An 11,982-nucleotide genomic window follows, 5' to 3' on the forward strand; every position below is an offset into this window, starting at 1 on the left:
GTGTGTGTGTGTGTGTGTGTGTGTGTGTGTGTGTGTGTGTGTGTGTGTGTGTGTGTGTGTGTATGAGGGGGGGGAGTGCATGTGTACTGTAAGGGAGCAGAAATAAATTATTATCACAATACTGTAAAGAAATTTAAATATCTCATTGTTTCATTGTATAGATGAAACAAAGAAGCAGAAAACCTGTGGTTTCCCCAGAGCAATGCAGCACTGCAGCTCACTCAGGGCAGCAGTGAACAGTTATTAGGATCTCCTGACTCCACACACAGCACTCTTTCCAGTACACCATGGCTTATCAGCTGTCCTCACATGTATCAAGAGCAAACTGGCAAGAGGCTATTGAGGACTGAAGAAGACCTGACAGTGGGGCACCTGTCCTCTCAACAGATCTCCCTCTATTACTGCACTGTCTTCCCTTTTGCCTCCGGCATATGGAGACAGGAGGCAGATCTGCAAGCATGGGTGCAAAAAAATAAAGCTCACCCTTCTCTTTGATGAGCTTGGGAGGATTCAGGATGCTCTCTCTCAAGTAGTAAAGACAGCTGCTGAGATGTGGCAAAGCTTTGATCCATGATCTTTAAGTCCCAGAGTTATGAAATCGCCCCCTGAAGACAAATAAGGTGAGCTTTAAATTACACTTGGTGATTCAAGCTTGGGTGTGAAACATATCAAAATTAGAAAAAGCGATGACAGACAAGAGGTTAACATAAAATATGCCAAATTATTATTATTTCCTTAGAAAACTGCTCTAAAGTACTACATTTAAATATAGTGAAGCTATTTTTCAATATTTCCAATGTTCAACTTCTTTTTAAAGATGTATGGGGCTGGGGATTTAGCTCAGTGGTGAAGCCACCTACATTGCAAGTGCAAGGTCCTGAGTTTGATCCCTGATACAAAAAAAAAAAAAGTATGCGTGAGTTCATGTGTATCTCTGTGGAATATATGTGCATATATATATATGTATATATATACATATATATATGCATTGACATATACATGTGTTGACTGAGAGAGAAATAGAGACATCTTACAGACAGAGATAGAGAGGCAGAGAGACAGAGACAGAGAAACAAAGAGAAGGAAAGCTAAAGTAAATGCTGGAGCCTTAACAGAGGACCTCATATAACTTAAGAAAAATAAAATCTAGGTACAGGCTATTTAGTAATAGCATTTCCAAATTATAAGTTTAGCATTTGTTTTCTTTTTTTTGGTACCACTGAGCTAAATCCACAGCCCAAAAAACTATTGACTTTTCTGTGTTGCCCTGGTATCCAGCCTCTTTACTGAATTTGATTAAGTATATAAGACTTTTGGTGGAGTTCTTGGACTCTTCTATATAGAGTACCATGTCATCTGAAAATAATGACAATTTAACTTCTTCATTTCCTATAATTATTCTTTTTATTTCTTTCTCTTGTCTAATTCCTGTAGCTAATGTTTCCAAAACTATATCAAACAGGCGCAGTGATAGTGGACATAGTTGTCATATTCTTGATCTTAGCATTAAGCTTTTCAGTTTTTGACCATTTAGTATGATATTGGTTATTGGTTTTTCATATATGGCTCATCAGATTTGAGGTAGAGGCTTTCTATTCCAATTTTCTGTAGAGCTTTTATCGTGAATGTATATTGGATTTTGTCAAACACTTTTTCTTTATGTACTGAGATGATCATATGATTTTTGTCCTTGACTCTATTAATATAGTGTATTTCATTTATTGATTTCAATATGTTAAACCATCCCTGCATCCCTGGAATGAATCCCACTTAGTCAGGGTGTATGATCATCTTGATGATGTCCTGCATTCTATTATTAGGGATTGGCCTGTAGTTCTCTTTTTGGTGGGGTCATTTTGTACTCTGGGGATCAAAGTGATGCTTGCTTCCAGGAATGAATTCAACAGTATTGCTTTCCTTTCAATTCCACTGGAGAGTTTAAATAGTAGTGACAGTAGTTCCTCTCTAAATGTCTTGTAGAATTCAGCAGTGAAGCCATCAAGACCTGGACTTTTCTTAGCTGGTAAGTTGTTTTTTTTTTTTTTTTAATTTTATTGAGTTTATTGGTACATTTTAGGGATACAGTACAGTTACATTCATTGTTGGGATCATGTACCTTTACATGGCAAGTCTTGATTCTCATTTTTCCCCTTACCTCTGCCCTCCCTTCACCCCCTCCTCCTGGTAAGTTTTTAATTACATTTTCAATTTCATTGATTGATATTGGGTTGTTTAGAATTTTTAGGTCATCTTTTTCCAACTTTAGTAATTCATACAAATCTAGGAATCTGTCCATTTCTTCTATATTTTCCATCTTATTGGTGTATAGGTTCTTGAAGTAGATATTGATGATTCTTTGGATTTCTGCTGGGTCCATTGTAATTTCACCCTTTTTATCCCTAATTGTATGGATTTATGCCTTTTCTTTCTTTCTTTCTTTCTTTGTTAAGATTGGCTAGGGGTTTGTCACTTTACTTTCAAAGAACCAACTCTTTGCTTCATTGATTTTTTTGTATTGTTCTCTTAGACTCCATTGCTTTGATTTTTGCCCTGATTTTATAATTTCCTCCCTTGTATGAGCTTTGGGTATTTCTTGCTCTTCTTTTTCTAGAAATTTGAGGTTCAGCATCAGGTTGTGTAATTGACCTCTCTCTGTTCTCCTAATATGAGTATTCACTGCTATGGATTTCCCTCATAAGACTGCTTTCATGGTGTCGCAAATGTTCCAATATGTTGCACTGTCATTGTCATTTAATTGTAGGATATGTCAGATTTCTTCTTTAATTTCCCCTTTGACCCAATGGTTATTCAAAAGCATGTTGTTCAATTTCCTTGTGTTTATGAAATTCTTGTGGTTTGTTTTGCTATTGATCTCCAATTTCACTGCACAGTGATCTGATAATGTGCAGTGGATAACTTCAATTCCTTTTCATTTAATTAAACATGTTCTATGAGTGAATATGTGGTTTAATTTGGAGAACAATCCATGCAGAGCTGAAAAGAATGTATATTCTGATTTTGTGGGGTGGAACACTGAAAACATCTGTTAAGTTCATTTGCTCAAGAGTTTCAGTTCTACTACCTCATTGTTTATTTTTTGTCTAGTTGATCTATCACTTTGTGATAGTGGGGTATTGAGGTCCCCTACTACTACTGTATTAGTGCTTATTTAATTTTCATTTCTATTAGTATTTGTTTTATATAGCTGGGCACACTGGTATTTGGTGCATAGATATTAATGACTGTCATCTCTTCCTCTTGGAATATTACCTTTACAAGGATGTAGCATCCTTCTTTGTCTCTCTTAATCAGTGTTGGTTTGAAATCCACTTGGTTTGCAAAGAGGATAGCTACTCCTGCTTTTTTTTGGGGGGGCAGGGTCCTGTCACATGGAATATTGTTTTCCACCCTTTACCTTTCAGTCTGAGTTTTTTTTTTTAATTAAGTGTATACAGCATACTGTTAGATCTTGCTTCTTCACCCATTCTGGCAGTTTATTTCTTTTGATTGGTGCATTGAGACCATTAACATTGATGGTTATAACAGATATGTATTGACTTATCTTTGTCATGACTTTTTTTTTTTCTTTTCTTTTCTTTTCTTTTTTTTTTTTTTTTTTTTTTTTTTTTTTTTTTTTTTTTTTTTTTTTTTTTTTTTTTTGATTCTCCCCCTTTGCATTTAATTTCTTGTCATGCCTGATGGAGTTTTTGTGCTGGACTTCCTGGGGTTGTGATCCTCATTGTCTTTTGCTAGGATATTGTTTACATTTTTCTTCAAGTGCTGGTTTAGTATTCATGAAGTTCCTAAGGTGCTCTTTGTCATGAAAGTATCTTATTTCTCCATCAATTTTGAAAGGTAGTTTTGCAGGGTACATAAATCTGGGTTGGAGGTTGTTTTCCCTTGGGACCTGAAATACGTCACTCCGAGCTCTTTTTGCCTTGAGGGTATGTGTTGATAGGTCTGCTGTGATTCTGATGGGCTTTCCTCTGAATGTGATTTGTTTCTTTTCTCTAACTGCTTGTAGAATTTTGTTTTTCTGTTGGGTTTCTGGAGTCTTGATGGTTATATGTCTAGGTATAGATTTTTCTTTTATGTCATCTGCACTCTCTTATTTCTTCATTGACTCCAATCAGTCTTATGTTATTCTTTGCATCACCTAGCAGCTACTGGATTGATTTTCATGGTCCCTTACAATGTTTAAGAAATTTTTCTTTACTGATTACTAATTGCAATCCTATCTTCTATATCTGAAATTAAGTCCTTACATTGGCTCATTCTGCTGCATAGACTTTCAATAGAGTTTTCAATCTCCTGGAAATCTTCCATCTGTTTTATGGATTGCACTTATTTCCTATGTTGGGATTCCATCATGTTCCTCAGCTCCTCAATTTTTTATCTGTGTCTGCTCTAGATTCATTAATCACGTCTTGCATTATGGGCAAAATTTCTGATGTTATCTGATAAATTATTTCTGATTTAATTTTTTCCAAGTTCTCTTTCATTGCCAGTTCATGGAGTCCAGGTGGTTGAGTATCAGATTGTTCCATCTCATTACTCTTTGGTGTTGCCTTAAGTGATCTGGAAGTCTTGTTTTAAGACTTGTTTACATGTCTTCTCATTTCAACAGATGCTGTCTGCTGCACCTTTATTGAGGCAACTTTTCTCTGTTATGTCCCAGTACACTAATTCCTTGGTTCAGAATGGTGGCCTTCTGGATCCCTGAGCTGACCTGTTGACTGGGAAGGCTTCTAGCTGGAACCTGGGCACAATCTGTATAGTATCTAGGTGTGCTTCTCGCTGGGGACCCTATTTAGCTATTGTCTTGGAGGGTCTTTGGCTGGGGGCTATGCACCCCAGTTCCTTTTGTCTGTGCAGACTTCTGGCTAGAGTCTCTGTGCACTTATCATGGTATTAGGGTGAGCCTCTGGCTGTTGCTTATACACCTGTGTAGCTCTTTTCCAGGAAGGCCCTTGGCTGTGGCCTGTGTCCCCAAGCCACTGGGGTTAGGGTAAAGACTGGCTGGGATCGATCTGCAATCACACCCCTGTGTTCCACACAGCTCCTCCCTAGGATCTGGGCATACTTACCAATGATATGGTGAGCCTCTGGCTGAATGAAGCTTGTATATCTGTGCAGATCTTTTCTGGGCAGGACTTTAGGCTTGGACAAGTTTGCTAGCCTCTAGAGTCAAGGCAGAGCCCAGGCTGGGATCCACCTGCAGCCACGATCCTCTGGTCCACACAGCTGCTCCCGAGGATCTGCATGTACTAGTGATTGAAAATTGAAATATTAAGTAACATAAAAAACCAAATAAGCACTAATACAATTGTAGTGGGGGATCTAAATATCCCACTATCACAAATAGATCATTTAGGCAAAACATCAACAATGAAATACTAGAACTGAACAAAGCTTTTGAACATATGGACTTAATAGACATCTACAGAGTGTTCCACCCCACAAAATCAGAGTATACATTCTTTTCAGCTGCACATGGGTCATTCTCCAAGGTAGACCACATACTATCTCATAGAACAGGTTTGAATAAATGCAAAGGAATCAAAGTTGTCCCATGTATATTATCAGATCATAGTGTAACTAAGCAGGAGATCAATAGAATAAGAAACTGTAGGCATTTCATAAATACATGGAAACTCAACAACACTCTCTTGAACAATCAATGGGGCACAAAGGAATTAAAGAAGAAATTAAACAGTTTTTACAAATAAATGATAATACCACTACAACATACAGGAATCTATGGGACACAATGAAAGCAGTTCTACAGGGAAAATTCATAGCACTGAATGCCCACACTAGGAAAACAAAGCAAGCTCAAATAAACAACCTAATGATGAATCTTGGACTCCTAGAAAAAGAAGAGCAAGAAAAACCCAAAGCTTGTACAAGAGAGGAAATTATAAAGATTAGAGCAGAAATCAATGCAATGGAAACTAAGAAAATGATACAAAAATAAATCAAAGAGTTGGTTTATTGAAAGAATAAATGAAATTGATAAACCCTTAGCTAACCTTTTCCAGAAAAGGCTCAGATCCATGCAATTAGAAAGGAAACAGGTGAAGTCACAACAAATCCAACAGAAATCCAGAGGATAATCAGTACCTACTTTGAGAACCTGTAATCTAATAAAATGGAAAACACAGAATAAATGGACAGATTTCTAGATACTTATGAATTACCAAAGGTGAATGAAAAAAATAAAAAAGTTTAAACACACCAATTACAATCAGTGAAATTGAAAATGTAATTAAAAGTTTACCAACAAAGAACAGCCTAAGTCCTGATGGATTCACTGCTGAATTTTACAAGACATTTAGAGAAGAACTACTGGCACTATTCTTCAAACTTTTCAATGAAATTGAAAGGAAAGCAATACTTCCAAATTCATCCCTGGAAGCAAGTATCACTTTGATTCCCAAACCAGGGAAAGACCCAACAAAAAAAAGAGACCTACAAGCCAATCTCCTTAATGAATATAGATGAAAAATCCTTAAGAAAATACTAGCAAATAGTATACAGAGGATGATCAAGAAGATCATGCATCCTGACCAAGTTGGATTTATTCCACGGATGCAAGGATGGTTCAACATACATAAGTCAATAAAAGTAATACACTACATTACCAGAGTCAAGGACAAAAACCATATGATCCTCTTGATAGATGCAGAAAAAGCATTTGACAAAATTCAACACCCATTCATGATAAAAACCTTGCAGAAAATCAGAATAGATGGTATTTATCTCAACCTGATAAAGGCTATCTATGAAAAACCAACAGCCACCATCATATTAAATGCTCAAAAACTGAAAACCTTCACGTTGAAATCAGGAACAAGACAAGGATGCCCACTATCACCACTCCACTTCAATATAGTTCTGGAAGCATTAGCCACAGCAATTAGACAAGAGAAAGAAATTAAAGCAATAAAGATAGGAAAGGAAGAAGTTAAACTGTCATTATTTGCTTATGACATGATACTCTACATTGAAGACTCAAAAAACTCCACCAAAAGACTTCTCGGCTTAATTGACACTTTCAGCAGAGTAGCTGGATACAAGGTCAACACTCAAAAATCAATAGCTTTCTTGTACACAAAGAGCAAACTCACTGAGAGAGAAATTTGAGAAACAATTCCTTTCACATAGCATCCAAAAAATGAAGTAATTAGGAATCAATCTAACAAAAGAAGCAAAAGACCTCTACACTGGAAACTATAGCACTCTGAAAAAGAGACCGAAGAGGATATAAGAAAATGCAAAGATATCCCCAGATCCTGGGTAGGAAGAATCAACATAGTGAAAATGGCCATACTACCAAAGCTGCTATACAGATTCAATGCAATGCCAATTGAAATTCTAACAGTATATATCACAGAACTAGACAAAAGAATCCAAAAATTCATTTGGACCATAAGAGACCTAGAACAGCAAAAGCCCTGCTAGGCAACAGAGACATGGCAGTGGGTATAACAATTTCCAATTTGAAACTATACTACAAAAAGACTGTGATAAAAACAGCATGATACTGGCAAAGAAATAGAACTGAGGATCAATGGAATAGATTGCAAGATACAAAAACAACTCCAGCTGTACTCAGCTACCTCATCTTTGACAAAGGAGCCAACCATCCTCACTGGAGGCAGGATAGCCTCTTTAACAAATGGTGTTGAAAAAATTGGATTTCAACCTGCCAAAGATTAAAACTAGACCCTTATCTTTTACCATGCACTGAATTAAAATCCAAGTGGATTGAAGATCTAAATATTAAAAAAGAGACACTAAAATTTCTGGAAGAGAAATGAGGCAGAACTCTTGAAGACAATGGCATAGGAAAACACTTTATGAACAAATCCTCAGTAGCATGGGAACTAGCACAAAGAAATAACAACTGGGATTTCATCTTATTAAAAAGCTTCTGCACTGCAAAAGAAACCATCCACAAAGCTAAAAGACAACCTACAATGTGGGAAAAAATTTCTACCAGCTGCTCCTCACACAAAGGACTATTATCTAGAATGTATAAAGAACTCAAAACAATCAGCCCACCCAAAATATAAAGACCCAATTCAAAAATGGGCATGAACAGACATTTCTCAGACAAAGAAGTAAAAGCAGCAAGTAAATATGAGAAAAACTGTTCTACATCACTGGTCATTGGAGAGATGCAGATGAAAACAACACTGAGATTCCACCTCACTCCACAAAGAATGGCTGCTATCAAGAAATCAAACAATAACAAATGTTGGTGGGGTAGTGGGGAGAAAGGAACCTTTCGCCATTGTTGGTGGGAGTGCAGACTGGTGCAACCACTATGGAAATCAATATGGAGATACCTCAAAGAACTAGGTTTAGAAGTTCCATTTGACCCAGCCATTCCTCTGCTGGTTATCTTTCCAAAATAATGAAAAGCATAATAGCACAGTGATATATGCACACCTATGTTTATAGCAGCACAGTTTGTAATAGCTAAAATTTGGAAACAGCTCATTTGCCCATCAGCTGGAGACTGGATAAAGAAGATGTGGTTTTTCTATAAAATGGAATACAGCCATAAAGAATGAGAAATTAAGAGTCATTCATAAGAAAATGGATACATATTGAGGATATACTCCTAAGTGAAATAAATAAGTCATACATGTATAAATACCAAATAGTTTCTCTGGTGCAAAAAACTATAATAGTACGTAAGATCCAAATGGCATAATGATAATGTGAAATAAGAAGAAAAGGGCTAAAGGTGTACAGGAAGTGGGAAGGGTAGGGGAAAGGAAATAAGGGAAAATAAAAATATAAGAAAAAGAAAAATGGAAACAAAGTTTTTGTAAATAGGGAAAGGAGGAGGGGGTGAAGGGAGCAATGTAAGGGGAAAAAATGAGAACCAAAACTTGTCACGTAAAGGTACAAGAGCCCAATGATGAAAGTAACTGTACCGTATATCTAAAATGTACCAATCAACTCAATGAGAAAAAAAAAGAAAAGCAATGTGGAGCCAAATTTGCAGATCACCTATGACAAAATGTACAGGTCTTCATGGTACATATTTGGCTAGATGTATTACCCTGAATTCATCTTAGCAATTTATTTGTATTTTATTTTTCCAAATTTTATTTCTTGTTTTATTTCATTAATGAATCTATTTTAGCCATTTAAGTTCTTTTTGTGGAATAAAGGAAGGCACAAATAATTGATGTTAATAACAGAATCAAAATTATTATTTGAAAATTACTTAAATTTTAAAATATAATCATTTATAGTTATGTAATTTTGTATATATAAAAGGATGTAAAGATTGAAGCAAGAAATGTAAAACAGCTGAGTTTCTATTCTAACATTTTGCAGAAAAGCATAATTACCAACTTAATGGCTTAATGTTTGTTATAGCAAGAAAAATTACAATACAAGGTAATTTCAATTAGTTTTAAGAAAACAAATGAAGTGTCTTACATCACTAAAGTTAATATTTCCAGTGTACTTCACACTAAGTAATATCAGTCAGCACTTCCTTTAACATTGATTTTAAAATATCTGTGCACTGGTGACATAGCTAAGTGATAGAGAGCATGCTTAGCATGCACAAGGCCCTAGGTTCATCCCCAATATTGCAATCAATCAATCAATCAATCAAAAAGAAAGAGACTCAAGAAAGTGTAATGGTTAAGAATATAGACTCATTGGCCAGGGATTTGGTTCAGCGGTCCTGTCACCTGCCTCACAAGTGCAAATGCCTGAGAATATAGACTCAAATTTTCATCTTTCTCTGCCCATGTGACTTCCTGAAATCCCGTTTTCACAGATTACCTTTACAGTACTATAAAAATACAATGCAAATGTGGAAAATGCTTAGAACAGAACCTGGTGCTTAATTAACATTATACAAGTTTTAGTTGTCTTCATCCTCTAGTAGACATTATCTTCATCCTCTAAAAGATGAAGAAACTGTTTTTGCTGGGATTTCTCTTAAGTGCTATCAGAAGCTTAATGTCTGTAGGTAACAAATTTAGTCATATTCAGACATGTAAATACCAAATAATTACTCTGGTGTGAGAAACTGAAAGTGTAAATCAGAGTCAAAATGTGTAAAAGAAATGTATAACGTGAAATAGAAAGAAAAGGGCTAAAGGGTAGGAGGAAGTGAGAGAAGGGGAAAGGAAAAAATGGAAACAAAGTCTTTGAAAATAGAAGTGGAGGAGGGGTAAAAGGGAGGGCAGGAGAATGGTGGAAAAAAATAAGAACCAAGATATATTATGTAAAGGTACAAATTCCCAATGATGAATGTCATCATATTGTACACCTAAAATGTACCAATAACTTAATTAAATAGAAAAAAAAAATTAGACCTAGTGAGAATGACTAAGACTGGTGAGATTGGTCATTTGGCTTTAAAGACATCATAACAAGCAGAACATACCTTCCTTTGTGAAGAAGAGCCATACTGGCCCATGAACCAGGGCATTATTAGAAGTCACCAACAAAAGGGTGAGGGAGCCTATATTCCATTTTCCTACTGTTTTAACTCTCACTACAAGTGACACAAAAAAGTAAACTAGTAAATCTCAGCAAGGCCTTCTCTGTCTTGCAATTCAGGTCTGCTTTCTGAGTCCTCAGAGAGTTCTCTCCAGTCCCTCAGAGGTCATTTGCTTCTTCTGGGCATGTCAACAATATGCATAATTCAAAAACAAGCAATAATAAAAAATAACAATAAAGTTAAAGAAATTAAAGGAGTAAACAAAAAAGCGAGGTAAAACTGAAGATAAACTGAAGTCCTCTCTCTCAGTTCTCCCATTCAATAACCAATGGCTTTTCCACCACATTCCTTACACTTCCTGAATATAATAGCAGTTTCCTTAGCTGTAAAATGGAGGTAATAATTACTTGTTAACACTTGTTCCATGAGCCAGCACCTGGGTTATCAGAGTGTGATGATGGCCTCCAACAGAAGCCAACCACCCATATTATCATATGATCTGGGACACAAACCATCTTGGAAATCCTAACTCTACACAAGTACCTACAGTTATATAAAAATTGTTCAACGGCCAGATGAGATTCGTTATAGATTTCATTGCCCACCTGGAGGTAGCCATTGAACAGAGTGTTACAGGCAAAAAGACATGACAACAATTAAAATAATAATAATAATTTAAAACAACATAGGCTTCAAATTGATCCAAAAATATCCAAAATGATGACCCTTACTCCTATTTAGGATTCAGGTTACAAGCAACTAAGATTCAATCTCAAAAAATTACTCTTCAAAAAAAATCTTTACAAACTCTAAATGACTTTCAAAAATTATTAGGAGATATCAGTTGGATTTGTCCCATATTAAGCATCCCTAATTACTGGTTGCTTAACCTATTTTCTACATTATCAAGACCCTCTGCATTAGCTAGCCCACAAAACCTCTCTAAAAAGGCTTTAGGAGGAACTACAACTTGTTAAAAGTGCTTTGCAATCTCAATTCACTTTTCATATTCATGATAATTTGCCTCTTTCTTTCCTTGTTATCAACACCCCTGGCAGCCCCACAAGACTTCTTTATCAAACCAACTCTCCTATTGAATGGATTTATCTTCCTGTTCAGCCTCCCCACAAAGTCATGCCATATTTTAAACTCATTGCCTCTCTCATTGTTTCAGGATGAACTCAGGTAATACAGTTAAAAGGTGTTGATCCTGATGCTATCCATTTGCCTCTCACTTCGCACCAGTTTCAAATTTTACAGTGATTTTCTCCAGATTTTCAGATTGTTTTGGCTAAATTTTATAGACAAATTTTGTTTCACTTACTTCATGATCCCTTGTTGTCCTTGTCCCAACATGACTAGATTATTTCTTCTATTGTTTCCTCACCCCCCATTCCTTTAACAAAAACTTTTTTTACTGATGCTACTAAATTAAATAAAATGTCAATTTTCAGAGACCAACAACTATATTCTTTCTCATACACGACTCCCAGGTC

General features: G+C 36.0%; 1 long non-coding RNA gene across 2 annotated transcripts in view; it reads right to left on the bottom strand.

Annotated features, from left to right (window-relative positions):
• The window catches only part of LOC117285379, a 217,551-nt gene extending 212,297 nt beyond the window's left edge, over window positions 1-5,254 (bottom strand). For both annotated transcript variants that reach the window (XR_004516423.1, XR_004516424.1), the window contains exons 1-2: window positions 5,088-5,254; window positions 484-605 (exon numbers count right to left, since the gene is read on the bottom strand). This is a non-coding gene — a long non-coding RNA (uncharacterized LOC117285379). The remainder of the gene's footprint in view (window positions 1-483; window positions 606-5,087) is intronic.
• Between the last annotated feature and the right edge of the window lie 6,728 nt (window positions 5,255-11,982).

Source organism: Fukomys damarensis, unplaced genomic scaffold (genome assembly GCF_012274545.1).
Source record: "Fukomys damarensis isolate Sample0158 unplaced genomic scaffold, DMR_v1.0_HiC HiC_scaffold_9, whole genome shotgun sequence".
Taxonomy (NCBI): Eukaryota; Metazoa; Chordata; class Mammalia; order Rodentia; family Bathyergidae; genus Fukomys; species Fukomys damarensis.